The sequence below is a fragment of the Puntigrus tetrazona genome, chromosome 12 (assembly GCF_018831695.1).
Source record: "Puntigrus tetrazona isolate hp1 chromosome 12, ASM1883169v1, whole genome shotgun sequence".
Lineage (NCBI taxonomy): Eukaryota > Metazoa > Chordata > Actinopteri > Cypriniformes > Cyprinidae > Puntigrus > Puntigrus tetrazona.
Genome location: NC_056710.1, coordinates 7699607 through 7719603, shown reverse-complemented (window position 1 = coordinate 7719603; position 19997 = coordinate 7699607).

Below are 19997 nucleotides of genomic sequence, written 5' to 3'. Positions count from 1 at the left end.
TCTCTCTTTCTCTTTAACTTCTCTAAAACTGCTCTTGGGGACTATTTAGATTTTCTCAACAGAATGAAGAAATATTTATAACCTTCTGTAAATAAACTGCCGTATGGGATACATCTTTGTGCCCAGAAAATAAACTTTCGTTTTAAATATATCTCTATTAGGTTTAAAAAGGGATCCAAGTTAAAACCTCAAACCACACTTTGTGTCTGGAGCCTGAATGGAGATCTGTTAATGTTAATGACCTCTGATTTACCCTTCTACCCTGTTATCTATAAATAAAGGCCTCACTGTCGGACCTGCAGGAGCCCGCGCAGACGCTGCTTGCATAACCTGTGTGCACGGATCTCGCTAATTTCCAGGAGAAATTGGTTTAATGTACAGACTGATGAGCTTGTCGTCTTCACCGCTGATCTTTGATGGAGCTTGTGTCTGCTGTTTGAAATGAATGCGGCGTGACAACCCCTTAAGAAGTAATCATTTGAATTTAGGATGTTATTATTCAAGCTTTCGAGTCGGGGTTTGTTTTCATCAGGTTTGCCTTTCTTGAGGCTGAGAATGAGCACTGCGTTAAACGTAATTTAATAGAGAATCCCCTTTAAATTTTTTAATGAGAGATCTTCGGCCTGTCTAGAACACGCGTGACTCAAATGAATTGCTAGATATAGGCCTGCATAACATTGTTACTGTACACAACTTACTCCATTAGCAAATACAGTTTTTATAATGATAATATAATATATAATGGTAACACTTTATTTCCTGACTTCCTGCTTAATATCTGCTAACACTATTTTAATAGGTCCACAACAACATACTAACTTATTCTACTAAACCTAACCTAACTCTACTTTGTGAGTTAACAGACATGTACTTGCAAAGTTATAGCTAGTAAAGTGTTTAAAGTGAAATATGAAAATAAAGTGCAACCTATATAACAAATACAACCCTCAACTCTCTCACTCTAGACTATAATGAAAATACTTTTCAGTATTTTTTGTTGTTTGCCAATTTTTTTTATTCATTTTTGCTTTCATAAAATATGTTGCATATATAAATATATATAGATATGTGTGTGTGTGTGAAAGAGGACATGGTTAAAACATAACTATTAATGTTAATTCAGGGTTAAATAACAGATTTTGTTCTATCACATCAAATAATTATCTAACAAAGTAACATTTGTGCCTTTAATGCTTGAAAGAAAAAAAAAAGGAATGGGATCAAATTTGTGGCCATGTTGTGTAATATAGTCTGCTTTGTCCTGTGGCTGATGAGGGGAGACGGCAGTGACCCAGGACACACTGAGCTCAGGACAGAAATCAAAAGAAGAAGTAAATGTTTCAACACCGCCTTCCCTTTCCACATTCACATTGTGACCTTGTCATGATGGCCGTCATCTGTCGTGCTTGACAACCTCGTGATGAATCACAGTGCCACTCTTTCGTTTTTTATTTCTCTCTTTCTCAGGTACATCTGTATTGTTTCGTTTTTGCGCATGCATTCATTCGATGCTACCGCGAGCAGGTGCCCGGACCCTTGAAAACCAAAAAAAAAAGGAATTTTATAATCAGCGGTTACTTTTCACATTTCCAAACATGTTAAACAGGCGGACCTGATGGTTCTGCAGTATGTTTTCCCGCTCGTGGCCCTGATCGTCAGATGTAACAGATGGATTTGAAGTCCTGTTTTTCTTTTCAGTGAAGCTGAGTGAAGCTCAGGGCTGTGCCGCAGTTACCTAACAACACCAGCAGCATGGTAACTCCCCAAGAGGAGCATGACATAACCGCCTCCCACACGCTCCTGCCTTACAAAAACTCTGCTCTTTGGGAACTGGGGAAAGTCTGCTTAAATAGAAAGTGTTACCTTCTGTGAAAGTCATTTTGTTTGAAAAACCGTGCCCTTTCTTGGATTTAAGGAGCATGGCCAAAATAAACCTGCCTTTTCACATTAGACTCGCAATAAGGCTGCAAATAAAAGAACGAAACAGAATGGACTGTTTCCCGTCTGTCACAAGCTTCTCATTGTGAGATGTGCTGTCAGACGGTCTTGCATGAACCGTATTTAGTTCAGCGGCTTCCAGCATGAAGATGGTGTTTGTACTTACAGCACGCTGTGGTCAGCTCTCACATACATGATAAAACTGTGACATACCAATAGACAACCATCACATTCGGAATATTCCAGAGCAGTATCATTTCTTTTCTTGATCAGTATTTTTGTCGTGTTTTCCAATAAAAACATTTAAACATTCTTAAAGAAAAAAACATTATAAGATCATTTGTCTCACTCCACTGTTTTTGCAATAATAATAATAATAATAATTTATACAATAATAATTATTATTATTCTATTATGATAAAATAATGATTATTGTCATTATTAGTAGTAGCATAATCATCATCATCATCATTATCATCAGTACAATCATTTTCTTCCTTATCATAAGCGTCATAATAACAATAATAATCATTCATATGGTCGTAATTCAAGATATATACACTGAAAATGTTTTTACAAAGTACAACTGATTGTGTTAGCAACAGTAGTAGCATTTTTGTTATTAATAATAATAACCATCATCAAAATTCAAGATGTGTTCCCTGATAATGGTCATTAAAAATACTGAAAACATTTTCTAAATACTGCTGATTATTATTGTTATTAGTAGGCGCAGCGTTAACAACAACAATTCAACAATTCATAAAAAAATAATAGTTTTATAATTACTATAACATAGAAATAGATTGTTATAGTAATAGTATTATAGTTTATAAATTCTAATATTTTAATGAAAATTTTTTATTTAAAAGTAGGCAAGATTTATTTAGTTTTAAGTATGTTTAGATATTTTTTGTGAACCACACATTTGTCTGTGACATACGCTTCCTTGTGAAAGACTGGAAAAAGTGTGCAATAAAAGATATGCCCTGGCCTCTGCTCCGCAGTTCTGGACACAGACATGAGGCAGAGGGGCCAGGTAGAGACCGCTGGCCTGAGCATAATGGAGTGTGTCTTGGCTGGCTGGATGGCTGGAGTGGAGGGTCTGCTGACAGACGGACAGGTGGGCCTTGTTCCTCTCCGTCTCCAGCCGAGACATTGCACAGTCATCAGCACTTCCCCTGCCAGCGTGGATGAGCTTAGAAAGAAAGAAAAATGGAGACCTCTCAGTCTGTCTGGCACCTCTGTCATTACAAAGGGTCACGGGTAATGAGAACTAATCTTCGCTTTATCTATGGATAGTCTAAATAGTTGCATGGGTAAACAAACACTCACATGCTGATAATCATGATGTATACCAGTGCAAGACAGCAATAATAGAGACTACACCAGAGTGAGCCTGAAGTCAAACAAAGCTCCTGAATGCAATTCATCTGGGGGTGAACGAGGAGCTTACTCATAACAGAGGGTAAGTGTGATTCACCAGTGCTGTTTAAGGTCAGTCGGTTCACATTAATTGGAGAACAGGAATAATTATAAAACCTTTCGGGTTTTGCTTGTATTTATTCAGAAAATGTGTCTAAAATGTGAAAGCATGCCTCATTCCCATATATAAATTTAACAGCATTTAAAAGTTTGAGATCATTAGACAGTCAGACAGACGGATAGATAGATATATAGATAGATAGATAGATAAATAAACTTAGATTTTCTAAATCATTTAAATAGATTAAACTGTACATTAAACGGTACAGAACAGCAAAGGAAGATATGATATTTTTTAAAAATGAGATAGAGTATCTATCTTTTACATCTAAATGATTTTGTTTTAACATTTCTAATACTTTATAAATTACATTGTTTAATATTGTTTTTTGTATTTTTCCGTGTTGATTGTAACCATTCATTTCAAAGGATAGAGACAAATTGTGCTAATAAACGATAAATTATTCTTGAAAATTCTATGAAAAGTTGAAATGATGGATGAATCCCATGAAACTACAACACGTTCAGTAATTAATAGCGAAGGAAGAAACAATACTAAGGAAAAATATATATAATAAACTGTTTATGGATCATTAATATTTTGGGGAATATAATCTCCACTGACTGATTTTAAGCAAGCTTGGCTGCTTCCGCCACTGTTGGTCTGACTGGTGACGCTTGCCCTCAAATATTATTTTAGCCATCTGTAGTGAATCAAGTCCTTCCCTTTTAAAAGTGCTGAGTACAAACTGAACATAATGTTCAGACTCTATTGTTTTGCCCTAATCTACCAAATAAACAGCTAGTCTTGGGTTATTGACAAAAATTATAGCCATTGTTTGCTGAAGGCTAAGATTGTGTGTGGTCTCAAAGATGAGAAAAAGCATTTTCTGTTGTATTTCATAAATCGTTTGATTGTCACATCTGTTATATAATTACATTTATAACAGTGCTTTGCTTTGCGCTTCTCAATTCATGCAGCAAAAATAAAGCCGTAGATCAAATTTCCTCATCTGCACTCTTCAAAGTGATCTCTGTCTGAGAGGTTTGAGGCTGTCCTTGAAATATTTTAGAAGTTAATTCAATCTCTTTGCCATCTTCGTAGCCTATCTAATTTGATACAGTTTAGTCATTTTAGTAAACAAATTGAGAATCATGATACAAATGTGCTTACTAATAGCAACCAATATACCTCTCAAGGTCTCTGGCAGAGGTCACACTTTATTTTTAAGGTCCAATTCTTGCTATTAACATGACTTTTGCCTCGATAAACTCCTTATTTGTAGCTTATTAAGGCTTAGTAAGGTAGTTATTAAAGGGTTACTCCACCCCAAAATGTGCATTACGTACAATCTGGGTTAGATGCAATAGAAAATATGCTGTTTGTACAAATGAAAGTGTAAAAATACATACAAGGCATATCTTTCCACTGCGTCTAACACAGAACTGCGTGAGCAATGTGCATCCAAAATGGCATTACGGTGATGTTATTGTGCCGAATCTTTGAATAAAGCTATTTTTGTTTTCTTTCTGTACAAAAAGTATTCTCATAGCTTCATAATTGGCAATTGTTTGGCAGTCAGTGGGACAGTTAAAAGCCTCCCAATTTTCATGAAAGACGAAAAGCTTTTTTGGCTTTGGAACGACATGGGGGTAACTTTCATTTTGGGGTGGAGCAACCCTTTAAGTTTAGGTTTTTGGTATAAGGATGTAAAATATGGTCACGTTGCATTATATGTGGTTTATTAGTAATAATAAACAACCAATATGTTAATTATAGACGCGCTAATAAGCAACTAGTTAATAGTGAGAATTGGCACCTACTCTAGTGTTACTTTAAAAAATGAATTAACACTTCAGTCAAAAGTGAACATCCGGCCTCATGCCACTCTGAATTATTAGCTTTTAAAAGCTTAGCTTAACGATTGTTGAGATGGTATTCTTGGACTAACCACTCGTTGGACATAAAGACCAGGCTACAATATTGTAACATCTGCTATGGGAGTGGATTCTTCTAAAGCCCATCTGGGAGAAGGTCCCTGCGGTCTCCAGAGCCTTGCTGGGAGAGATAGATGTCCTGTCTGGGCCAGCCTGTTTGGGCCTCACCCTGTGCCCTGAACTTAATGACCCTGTGGAGGTGAGGGGACATGCTACAGTCGCTTTTTCCCCCGTTAAGAAGCCAGAACAAGGCCAGAAGAGAGCAGACACAGAGTCGAAGCTTCCCCTGGGGAGCCCTACCGAAGCCTTTCATGTTCTCCACAAGACTGCACTATGTACAACATGAACTGAGGATGTATAAAAATCATTTCTTTTTCTTTCTCTTTTTACGAAGGAATGACCTTGCAGAAGCATTTGATCAAAAACTCTGTATATGGATGGAAAAACAAAGAAAGCCAAGATGAAAAAGAGACAAAGGATCCATATTTAAATACAAAGTTCACCGAACCCTCAATGAGTCAGTAGTTTTCTCTTCCTCGCCCCAAAGTCTTCAGAAATTCACTTCTTCCCACTGCTTGGGTGCTTAATCTATATTTACTATATTTAATCTATATTTATTTTTTCAGGTCCTGTTGATTTATAAAAGTTTAGTCACTTCCTTCAATTAAAAAAATGCAGTAAACATATATCACTTGAATCATATGGGTTTAACTTATTGATTAGATATATGTTAACAGCATATTATGTTTAATGGCATTAAAAATATAAACATTTCTCATGTTGTACATGCAGTAGTACACATACTGTGAATTTAACAGTTAGTTAAAAGTAACTTTGTATAGCACTCTTCGCACACCGTTTTAAAATAGCTTTACAGAAGATCACAATGTTCATTTTTATAATACCATAATACATTAATGTCTTATAGTCACATTTAGCGTATAGATTTGCTATACATTGCTTTACATGGGCACACAGTATTGTATGCATATAGAGCTGTGCTAGCTGAGCAGTTTGCATTTAGCGATTTTTGCCAAACATTGCTTGATGTTGTCTCGAGCCCGCAGCCTAGGCCGGAGAGCATTAACCTGGCCAAAAATCACACACAGAAGGCTGGAAACAAAGCTGCATCGATAGTGCTGCACACCGCCACACACTCTGGTTCCCACAATCAGTTAAAACAGTTGAAGAGGTCACTTTCTCTCATATAACCCACCCCCTCGCTCCGTTGCACAGCTGTCTTTCGTTTGGATTAAGCCAAGAATAAAGCAGGAAGTGGAAATTAAACAAGGGCAGAGGGGGAAAAAACAACACTGATCATGTAAGTTATCAAGGATGGAGAAACCTGCATCCAACCCATGGAGTGGGTGGGACATCAAAGTTTTTATCTATGAAAATTCTAATGGAAAAAAAAACAGAAGGCATGGCTTTTTTCTTTCATTACACTGCTGCTTTCTGTCATTTTGATGCTTGAGTTTTGTACGCAGTCAGCTTATTATAGACCTTTAGAGACCACATACTTTTTTACAGTTTGGCTTATTTGTCTTCTAATAGCGTCCTACGAATTAATGTCCAATAAATAAATTACATGAAAATAATTTTATTTGACTCACTAATTTCATAGCCAGGATTTCATGTCTCCTAAAGACAAATTTTTTGACAAATTGATCTTAACTGGAAAAATACACAATACAAATATTCTGTTAAATATACCTTGATTTACACACTGTGATTTATATTTTAGTTTAGGTCAAGAAAAATCTATTTAGGGCGAGACACTACAGGTGAATAGGAAAAAACATCAACTAACAGTTATTGTCTTACTTAGCCAGTTTATTGATAACATTTTTTGTATTACAAGTTTCTTTAAAGTTCTAGGTTTACGTATGCATATGAGTAATTATTTAATGAAATATTGTCTAATTTGCATATATCTCTAGTACAAAAATCTAAACACTGGCAAATCTTGTTTAAATTTTGTAATAAAGTCAAAAGTTTTTATAGAGGGAATTTATTTCATTTTTGTCACTCCATAATTCAGAAAATGTTTAGAACGGACAGAAAACACTACACTGTCACAATTTAGCGGGGAATAAAATGTTTTTTTTTTAATCAAGCGTATTATATTTAAACAAATCCTTCAGTAAAAACTTTCAGAACACAGACACGAATAAAAAAATAGTTTGGTGTGCTTAAGTGCTACTGAAGTAGAGATTTATGTCCCAGTTTCCCATACTGCTGCTTCACATACCAATGGGAAAACATTTTGTACCACTTAAATAAATCCCTGATTGTATGTAGATTCCAGTAATACAGACAGAATCTCTTCACTTTCATCCTGCCTCCAAAAGTAATGAAAGAGGTCATGTCTGACGCACAGAACTCTAAAAATGACTGCAAAAAAGAGAACTTAATGTTAAAAAACTTCATAAATCAAAACTGAAGGATGTTTACATCTAAACGTGGATCTTTCGCTGAGCTCAGCTGTTGGATTGGCTAGTTTCGTTAGATGAAAAAAGGAGGCATAATCAGAAACATTAAACATTTTAATAATTCTACATTCATTAGTTTGACCTAATAATGTACATTCAGTGTGTTCTTCTTATTCTGCTCATTTGCTCTGTTTGCTTTGGCCCGGCTATCGCTGAAGGAAAAGGATCTTTTTTTCCCCTCACAAGGCCGAAAGAGGCCTGTGTACTTGTGTGCTCTCCGCTCAGGCCAGTGAAATGTTGGCCAACACTGCTTCTCTTGTTCTGCCTGTCTCTGTGTTACCAGAGGTCATGGGATGAGTCACACATGAAGGCAACGAGTAGAAGCAATGCGGCAGACCTTTACAGCCTCTGCAGGTGGATAAATACCACAAAAAAGTCACGACGGAAAGATGTGTGTGTTTGTGTTGTAGTCTGCTTCAGACCATAAAGCACCATCAGAATCTGGAGGGTTCAACTGTTACAGACGGTAATGGACCAGAACCTATGCTGTTTATCTTCAAACTCCTAAATAGCGATGGTATTGTAAATAACTCTTTAGAGGGGGCGATGAGCTTTCAAACACATTCTTTTGCAAATAGCCTGAAAGGACTTCACACAGACATAATCAGCTGATATATGATGTGTAAAAATATTTTTTTCGTTTATTCCGAACAGGTTGTCATTATCATCCCAGGAAAGTTTTTTTTTATTGTATTACAAAAAATAAATTAGTCATTTATCTAATTTTATTAGCTTAATTTATTAAAATTAATAATTGAGTTAACATTGATATAAAAACATATAATCACAAATAGACACACAAGGGTGAATAACTGGCACCAAAATTTTTTTTTAAACAACTTTAAATATGTTCTTTCCACTCATAAACATTAGAATAAACTGTCTTTTGTCTAGATGAGCACATCCACCCAGCACTAAAGTAGTTTCAGTTTAGCAGAGCTGGATTTATGCACGACTCTGTGCCCTTAAAACCAGGACGAACCGAAAGAACTCAAGTCCCGTCTGAACTCCAGCACTCCCCTGACAATTCATACAACCTCCCCGATCCATGTGCGTTTCAAAGTTCACTGTGAGTGCACCAAAAATAGAAAGAAACAAGCGTGTAGGTCTCATGTGTGTGTTTAGAAAAAGAATCAACCACATAAAAACAAGTCAAAATGGACTTTTTTTGAAGGTATGTTTCATACAAAAGCTGTACATAATTTAAAGGATGCTCACATGCTATACATGTTCGTTTGCCGCACTTTGCATCTCTGGTGTCCACATGTTTAGAGTAGAATTAAAACAAAACAATAACGGCATATGGGTTTGCAACAACATGGGAAAATTAAATAATGACAGCAACCATTTCCTCAATACATTTAGAGAATAACAACTAACAGACTTTTATTCCTAAAGACTCTGTTTTCTTTCTCTTTATTTTTTGTAAGAAACATGAGAGTGGCTCTGAAGGTCAAGTGTGCAGGGGGTGCGGGGAGGTGGCAGGGGTTAATGAGGATGTCAGAGGGGGTCTTACGCACATACATGAGCATGTGAAAGGGTTAAAGAGGTTTTAGTCAGGGAGAGCAAACCCAGATTAAATGGCCAGTGGAACAATACCACGGATTTAGTTCAGATAACCCACATTAACAACCAGTGAGATGGAACCTTTTAGCCCCGAAACAAAATAATAAGTATCTTTACAACCAGCCTATTAACTACCATCTGTTGGGCCGCTGACCAGACCCTCTGGCTGCAGAGAGCGTGTTGTTTAGTGTGGGAGCGAGAGGTGGCTGGAGGGGGAGGAAAGAAAAAGATTAAAAGAAAGAGTCAATCTGTTTCACAAAAGCGATTTGTTTAGAAAGTCATTTATTTTTTAAAAACGTTAAAGCACACCAATAACGGAACCGCAAGACAGATGGCAATGGTAGCAACAAAAAAAAAGTGTTTAATAAATAGTTACATCAACTTAAACAACCTTTCCACAAAGTAATTTATCTTATTAGCCTAATATTGTTAATCAGAGGCATAAAGCGATTTATGTAAAAATCGTAATCCTATCTAGTCACGACCATGACAGAGCGATACAAACAACCCCATTTAAAACATCAAATATGTTCTGATTGTTCTTCATTTTTTATTGTGGACATAAACGTTACTTGATGCTGTACATATAGGCTGCTTAAAATTGCTAAGCAACATAGCAACTTAAACATAACCATCTGTATTTTGCAACGGCTTTAAACATGCGTTATCCAATCAGAATTTAGAGTCAAATCTACTTATTTCATAGTGCAGCATTCACCTTACACTATGCATTAAACATATGTTTTTGGAAATTATAAAAGTATTTCATGCAGTACAATAATTCACTTAACAACGCACAGATAAAGCAAGCCAAACATCCTTTGAAATTTTTACAATCCGCAACTTTATTAAATGTGCGTTTACAATGTGTTTCAGATGAAATATAACATGGAAAGCAGCAAATAAATCATTTTGATGTAGTTGCATTATCATTTCAAGTATAAATACTGTATTATGCATTGAAAATGACACAACACATGGTGCTTAGAGGTCTTTATTGATTTCTGGTTTGGCTGCGTCACATCTGTCAGATCAATACAACAGTCCCCATCTGACCTCTTCCACATTTGAGTGATACAATAAATGGCAAAATAAGAACTTTATATATTTAATCCACACGGCTGGCAGTTCTGCCTAAAGATAATTTTTTTAAAGAAAGTTCTCAGGACACATATTTAGCATTACACACACTGCATAAAATCGGCAGATGCACATACAATCACTGATTCAAGATGAAAATGATTACTATTCATATAAATGGTTGCATCCCGACGCAGCTAGGAATTACACAAAGTTCAGTTTGAATCCAACCTTTATTAATATCTGAGAGGAGATGATGCCAACCCCCTAAAAGACCTCAGATGTTGCTAATTCTAGAACAACAAATAAAACTACCAAATTTTGTTTAGTCGCTACATTTATTTGCTAAGTTTAATAGCAACATATAGTCATTACAGTTAATAATGTTCAATGTTTCGTTAAGTGTAATTTTTACCTATAATATATATTGTAATATATTGACAGCATGTACATTATCAACCTATATTAGATATTTTTACATAATAATAATTGTATGTTTCAAAATAGTAATCATTTTATTATCATTGTTAAATATAATCTAACGTAAAATATATCAAAATATTTCATTTATATTTATATATAATATTAGTACATACATTTACTTCCATTAGTGCACTATAACATGAAAAATTTGGATAAAATCATTAACATTTGTTTTGGATGAATGTGTCTGCTAAATGACTAAATGTTTATCTTTTTTTAATAAAAAAAAATATGATATATCGTTCTCTTTTCAATATACCATAAATAAGAACATGCTAATTCCAATGTCAGACACATTAGTTAGTATGCAAATTAGGATTCAGTTTTAGCCGCCGTTTGGAACAGTTGGGTTTTGAGTAAAAACAGCACATGCATCTAAGCATATGTTTATGAGTTTTACGTGTATCTGATTACGATGGTCTGTGCGGTTTATCTCAGCAGAGGCAGTGGGGCCAGATACGGGTTAACCCACTTTTCCAGACGCAGAGTGGCTGTTCTCCCCCATGTTGCCATCAGTCACAGCTCAATGGCCAGTCCTATCCTCTGTCTTTAATTCTCACACGTGAACACGCTAGCTCTCAGGTGCGAGGGCCTGCGAGAGGAGCAGGGGCAGAGGTGGGAAAGCCTCCACTCTTTAGGGATGACAAACATCTGTGTAAGCCATCAAAACAGCCGCTTAGCTTCTCGCTCTCACTCTCCAAACTCAGCAACTCCTCCACCCCCACCACCGCTTGAACCGCTGTTTGTCTAACGCCCCCAAAGACTTCCATCCAGGCCTCGACGCGGGACAAGAGCAAATGAGAGATTCATCATCGCAGGAAGTCTGGACTGATCAAAGCGCTACACGGTTCTGCTAAGTACGAGCAATGCCTGGGTCGCAAGGTCCTCCGAACCGCCCCTCTTTACATGAGCTGAGAAAGTCGAGATTGCAGTTTGTCAAAAGGATAATTACTCTGCCGGTCATTAATGCCGCTTCTCGGAGAGGGAGATTGTTTTAATATTAATGTCCGTGGGGGATGTGGAATCAGAAACGTAGCTGGGCTTTGGCACTCTGATCAGAGGGCTTGGTGTGTGGAGTGAGAAGAGTCTCTTTGATTCTCTCCTGAGTTTTACAGTCCAGCGACCGCATTGTTATTCCTGAGTTGTTTGCTAATGAGATTTCCAGTCAAGTTAAAGCCATGTCCCATCTCATGAAACTTAAGACCACTTCTTCTTGCCTTTTCCCAAAAAAGGCAGCAGGACGCCAGTAGTCTACCTCTCAGGCCCATCGTTACACCAGAGAAGAAGACCACATACAAGAATGAGACGCTTCTGCTAATGATGCTAGTCAAGTCACCTTTATCTTAAAGAGCTCTACACAGTATAGATTGTATCAAAGCATCTTCACAGAGATAAAGAGGAAATGGCAGAAGCAATTATGGAAACCCATCTATGGGGGCAGTTTTTATACCCTCTTAAACTTCCAGAATTTCAAATAGCTGAATCTCAGTCAAATATTGTCGTATCCTAACAAGCCATACATCAATGGAAAAAAATATTTATTCAGCTTTCAGATGAATTATAAAATGTATACATCTCTATTTTGTAAAAACAACGTATGACACATATATTCATGACGGGAAAGTCTTTTTTTATTTATTTATTTATTTCGTAAATCATGCAACTAATTTGGTACTTAATGCACTTCAATTGTGTGGAAGTATAATGCCAAAGTTACACTAAAGATATACTGAAATATTTGATTGTAGTAATGTAGAGCTACTGTAATTGTACTTCAGGTACACTTTAAATTGCATTTAAATTTAGATATTATTCAAAGATCATTTAATCCTCATCAGTAGTATAACATTAAAACACATGTAGGCTTAATATTAAGAAATGTGAGTAGTACATTTAGTCTTGAGTGATATCTTAGCAAATATGTTAATAGATTTTAACTTAGTTTGAAATACATGTATATTACTTTTTTATAGGGTACATGTGAACAGAACTGTACTTATCATTCTAAAAAAAAAAAACCAACATGCATCTTTCTGTGTGAATGTAGCCCCTACCATGTTCATGGATTCTGTCCCACTCAACTAAAGGCGAAGGCCGGGAAGGGGTGTACAAACGTAGAGCGCATATTCCCCAGACTGCAGTGGAGCCACACAGTGGGAAGTGGATGAAAGTAAACACGGCATGTGGAGGGAAAAAAATATGCTGAAATCGCCTTCTCTAAAAAAATGATGTCTGACGAAATTTGGGTGACCTCCTGGCCTTTCCCACAGCCATAAAAGCCCCAGAGTCTGCAGGCCACAGCCTGCCACTGCAGCGGGTAAACCATGATACAGTCCCTCGCTCTGTCTCTCTCCCTCCCATGCTGTTGCATTCTTTCCTTTTCTTACCCCCACTCTCCTAACATGTCCTAATTACTTTACTTCCATGACGATACTGTGTCTTTCTTAACAGCATGGGTCAGAACAAATCCATAACCAGTATATTTGAGAAGCATCTAAACCGTGCTGCTTTGGTGAATGTGTAAGCAAACATGTGAGTACTATAATAGAATGACAAACTATTATGGCAACTGTCATAATCTTCGTCCCAATATTGCCATCCGGATTACCTCATTTTAACATTTTCAGCTTTGTTAAGCAGTCCATTCTTTAGATTTTCCCCTCTATAATTTCTGCAGAAAAAAAGCACTCCCTCTTGACCGACCTATAACCCAAAAAGCAGTAAGTACAGTAGAGGTGTACTGTGAAATCCCCTTGGTTCAACGTCCAAAAAGTCAACAAAAACCGAGAGAAAGTCCATGTCCAAAAATCCATGATGAGTTGTCCATTAGTTGACTAATCCAAAACATCCGTATCTATGACAACATTAAACACTGAAAAAGGAAAGATAACAAACAGAGTTTGAGAAAAAGGCTGTTTATCCAACAGTGGCCTAAATGTGCCTGCTTTGATTTGCTGAATGAAATCTGGTTTAAAACACGTGTGCCAAGAAATCTTTCCATTGATATTGGTTTTATGTGATTTATAAAACCGTTTATACCCCCTTTTCATTTAAGCTTAAGTTTACAATGTAAAAAATGTCATGAATTATTTAATTAATAGTTTTTTCTTCATTACGGCATCAAGACCAACTGTATGCCATCCATGTATTAAAGAAATAGTTCATCCTAAATTTTTTAATTTTGTCATCATTTATCAAGCCTCCCATGGTATGTGAAATAAAAATATAAAAAATGTTAACCAAATGTCTGGTAACCAAACAGCTGCTGGCTATGGAAGTCACCAGCTAACAGAAAATGTTTGGTCATCAACAAATTTCAAAATCTACGGTTCTGTGTTAAGGAGAAACAAACAATTCATACAAATTTGGAACAACTTAAGTAAATGATGATGTTATGTTTCTCAAATCATGTCATGTATTTTACCCACTTAATATATCGTATTATTGCATCATCTAAATGGAAAAGTGAGATGGATAAAGAGAGAAAGTTCTGGGTTTGTTATGTCACACTTGTATAATCCCTTGCATTTGTCACTAGACTTGTAAAGTTTACAGTGTCCACAGATTTTAGCAAAACAAACAACAACAAAAATCTTTGTAGCCTAGTCTTCTACAGTGAATGTTTGGTACAAATAACCAAACATACTTGAAGGATGATTTTAATTTTCAAACTAGGGTTTAATATTCTCATCAAAGTCTCAACCAAAGCAAATACTACAGGAATATACTCAGGTTCAGATAAGTTCAGACAGTGTCAGAAAACTTTAGAAGACCGAACAGAAGCGATTGAATTCTTCTCCATAGACTCCGTCTGACTGTTTAATATACTCAAGGCTGTCTGAAATGCAATATACATGCTCCATTCTATTGAAAGCAATATACCTTTGAACATCTAAATGAATAATACACTGCATATGAGACCAGGCTGTGAATATTGAATGTTTCTGTGGCATTGAGGAGAGGAAAATGATGGGAAATGTATGTGACCAGTCAAAACAAAGCAATAGACGTGTCCTCACGTCTGATTGGCTGTGCCTCCCAGGCTCTCGCTCACGCTCCCTTCCCCCACTCAGCCCCAAAATGAGCAGAAGTGTTCGTGCCAGCTCTCCCAGATTTCTGCCCTCTTTTCTGCAGTCTAAAGTCCAAAGCTGTAACAGATTTACAACTAGGGGAGGGCTATTGTGTATAATACAGAGCGCTGGTCTAATCTGAGCTGAAAAGGCTTTAGCCAAGCGTTAGATTGTCCTGCTCATGGTTCTGACCAAATAACACACTCTTCCTTCTACACACAGGCCCTTTATGAAGCTGATTAATGAGAGAAAGACTGTAAAATGTCTATAGCGCTGAGCAGATAGCATTCAGACTGCACTGGTAGTCCAACTTCTTGTTACTTAGTTGAAGTAGGTCCTGACCAGGATCAGACATTTTTGTGGTTGATAAAAGGACACAAAATAATGCCCCAGTGGTTAATTTCTCAGTTTTTACAGTCAACATTCTGTATAAAGTCAATATATATACTGTATGCATATACACACACACACACACACACACACACACACACACACACATATATATATATATATATATATATATATATATATATATATATTTTTTTTTTTTTTTTTTTTTTTTTTATAGTAAATAAAAGCATACTTCCTTTACCCATTGAATACTGAATATATTGAAAGAGTTCATAATTTATATGCATTATTATGCCTTTGGGAGCTGCATCACATGAAACTAATAGTTTCCATTCATAGCATTTATCATTTATAATATCAGGACAGTTTTTTTCCCATGGCCATATACCTTATTTTAGAGGTGTATTAAACTGTAAAAAACTTTAACAAACTTAAGTTAAATGGAAAATGAACCTAGAATCTTAGATTAGCCGAGGAAAAATAACTGAACAACTTTAATGAGTAAAACTGTCTGGCTGCAGTCAGTAAGTGAGGCATGTGGTGTTTCAGGCTTACAGACATTAATTTGTGTGTGTGTGTGTGTGTGTGTATGTGTGACTTGACTGCACTCCCCTGAGAGTGTGAGTGTGCACACTTCCCCTAGAAGTTAAGGGTTAGGGTGTGTCACTGCCGCAGTACATGTACAACCAGTCCTCTCAGTACTCTTCTCCTCTCACGAGAGGTTAGGCAATTTAACATACACTTAACCTGTCACTGAGTTCATACCCGACACATATGGTCTTGCATAACGTCTGAGACCAATTCATATGCACGAATACTCAATAAGTGGATACCATGCATGTACCCTCCAACATAGCCTCAAGCGCAACCTATTTTAACTGCAAATCCCTTTTCAAGGTTTTATACAAACCACCGATTCAGCATCTGCCCAAAGGTAGCAGATCTGCACACTTAGAGGAGATCTTCACAAAGGTTACTGTACAGCTCGGGCTGTACGTCAGCACTGAACAGAGGGCTTTGAGCCATCACTTCCTGTGGGGCAGTGGTCAGTGCCTGTTCATTCCTGACATGCTGGAGCTCAGAGCCCATCTGTTGTCCGTGCTCTCTGATCTGAGAATATTTTTATGATGACACCACAACCAGACCTGTGATGAAACAGTAAAATGTTCACCATTTCATGCACTCAAATGCATTTGTGGACAGAGAGGATTTGCAGGTGATGCAAAATACACACATGCATGTATACGCACTGAACAAAATTATAAATGCATCACTTTTGTTTTTAGAGTGGCCTGCCTAAAGCACACCTGTGCAATAACCATGCTGTCTATTCAGGATCTTGATGTGCCACACCTGTGAGGTGGATGGATTATCTTGGTAAAGGAGACGTGCTCACTAACACAGATTTAGAAAGATTTGTGAACAATATATTTGAGAGAAATAGGCCTTTTGGGTACATAGAAAAAGTCTTAGGTTGGGCACACACCACAAGATAATTGGGCTTATTTTGAGCAGATTTCTCCCCTTCCGACAATCCTGTGTAATGTCCCGATTATCTTGGTGGTTCTAAAGATCGTCCTGTCAGATTTTCCTGTGGTGTGATGCATGATAAGAGAGACTGCGTCTGCTCGGAAGAACATCAGAGGCTCCCCGATCGCGAATCACGTTATTCAAACATGTTGAAAATTCACGATCAGAAATCCTGATGTGTGGGGGGAGCCCCGAGAACAAATGTGCGCAAAATCTGGAGATTATCACGTGAACAATATCCAATCAGAAAGCGAGCTGACAGAAGGCCGAAGCAAAACAAACGCAGTCATGACAAAAGGATTGGATCAGCTTGACGATTTGTGGCAACAGTGTTTATACAACGTGTCCTGGAAAACATATTTATTCTCAAGTCTCAAGAGATTTTGCTAGATTTCCCGTGTTCACAGTCGGGACTCTGGACGAAAATCTGCTTGTGTGTGGTGTGATGTCTTTGTCACATTGTGGCACACCACACACTACAGGAGCACAACTGTGATATCAATTTTTTTTTTGCCCTTATGCTAGTGATCCCTCACATTTTGAAAATCCTATAAATGTTTTTAAAATATTTTAGCGTGTACCCAGCCATAGATCTTTAAGTTCAGCTCATGAAAAAGGGGGACAAAAACAAAAGTGTTGCATTTAGAATTTCATTCAGTGTACTTAAGAAAAATACATGTTTATGTATTAAATATATTTATATATATATAATTAAAAAATAATAAGATAAATGTATAAATATTTTCAAAAAATATATTGAATGAAAGTGTATTTATATATGCACAATAAATAAACACACTACACATACATACATTATTTAAACAAAAAATTTTATTTTTGATGCAGTTAATCATTTGCTAGCTCTATAAATGACCAACTTTCTCTCATTTGTTTCTCCTAAAATGTCTTGGGTGTAATATTAAATAAAAGTAAATTCATGTGCTAAATAAAAGTAAAAACTGTATTTGGCATTGATAAAATGCAGGTTGACCGATAATTTTATAGTTTATATCATGTTGCAATATATATAGAATTTTTTTCCCCTCCATGTGGCAATACATATATGACATGTCCCTTACGTCAAGGGGTCGAATTTAAAATATGATGGACAAAAATACAACAAAAATGTGCTTGTGAAAAATATAAATGTGAACAAATATAAGAGTATGGAACAATTGCATCAGTCTTCCTGCTGCTAAAACAATTGGGGATATTAAAGAGAACTCATTTGTGATTTTTCCATCCTATGGGGACGCACATTTCCCTGACAAGGCCTACTTTGTGGTGTGGCACCATTTCACAAGCTACAGATGGCGCGGATCCTGCTAACATTGCGCAAAGCATAAGGGTTGTTAGTGACTCTCTGCACTCTCAAAACAATTCCCGAGAAGAACCCAGGCAGGAAGCTTGCACTAGTTGGATGGGTTGTGCTCAAGTCACCTTGATGTCTAGCTTTCTGAGCCAGTCTTTGGGTAGGACAGTGGACAGAAATGACAGTTTAATGTGCAGCTGCTGATACCAGATTGACAGCTGGCATGCTGCTATCAGTACTGAGAAATTGCAAAGCTACTAACTTAACCACATTTTTTTAAGCAGAGTGACAGCAGCCCAGCTTTTAAAATGAGTAGCTAGCTTTCCTTTGGGACAAACAGGATCATTAAATGCTATCATAACAATTTTTACGATATATCAGTGGCTTAAATGCCGCTGTTCATCACTACATTTTAACATCTAAAATGTACCTCTACCTTTTTTCTGATATCACATTCTGTTTGAGTGTGTACTTCACTTAAATAAGAACTGCGTGGCCGTTACAAAAATATGTTCCAAATAGCACAAATGTGATGAAAAATATTTAAACCTGACGTATACATTTGTCATGTTGCATTTCTTGTGGCTCCATGGGGTTTTAAAAGGATGGTTCACTGCAAATATTTTAATTCTGTCATTAATTAATAACCCTCATGTCATTCCAAACCTGTAAGGCCTTCATTCCTCTTTGGAACACAAATTAAAATATTTTTGCTAAATTCCTCCTATAGACAGCAAGGGACATAATATGATCAAGGTCCAGAAACATAGCAAGGAGATAAAAAAAAATCAGTGGTTCAACCATGAAAAAAAAAAGATTTTATTCAACAATTTGTCTTCACCCTTCTCTGTGCCACGTTTTTGAGAGTATCACATACATAACCAAGGTATTCAACGCATGTACGTGAATATGCTGTTTACATTGTTTACACTATACTGTACATTTTACTTCACTGCAATTTTTCAGTTAAAATTTTGATTAATAAAGGCTTGGTGGCATGGTTCCACATGGTACAATAGAATGTTACAAAACATGATATAAATCAATACATTTTGATGATTGAATCACATAACTAGGTCCATATGAATTGCTTTAAAGTTACTTGGTAGCTTATATGGTACAACTTTGGTATGAGACCTGTGAAACATGGACAAAGAGCTCAAAGACTTGTACAAGCAAGCAAAAAATTGGCATGGTGGCTTCAGGTAGGGTTTAGACCGTCTGTGTGGTACTTTACAGCGACCAACATAAAAAATTTGCAAAAAGTAAGAAAATACAGCATTGCAGAAATGCTGCCACAGGCACGTTTTTCCATTGAGCTTGGGTAGGTTGCTTGAAAGCTGGAATATATAATGTGATTCAAAAACACAAAGGCATCATATGCTTGCCGGCTTTGTAAACGGTTACAGAGAAAAACTGGACATCAAACACTAAACGATTGACTTTGAAGCTCGTGCCCATCATACACTATGCGATATCCTTCAAAATCTGTCAATTCTGACTGACCAAAAAGTAGAGATGACTCCTTGAGGCTGTAAATTGAGGCAAAAATCTGTACCAAAGTCATATAGTCCATTCCAGCTTTTTGCTAAGGGTAGTTAGCTGCCATGTGTGTAAAGCCGTCACTCCCAGATCAATAGAGAGCTTTTGGTTATATTGACTGCTGAGAAAGCCATGCTGTTGGGCCTGTGAGGAAAAGCAGGAGAGCGAGAAGAGGAGGCGATGACGTCAGTGGCCATTACCCGTAGCGCC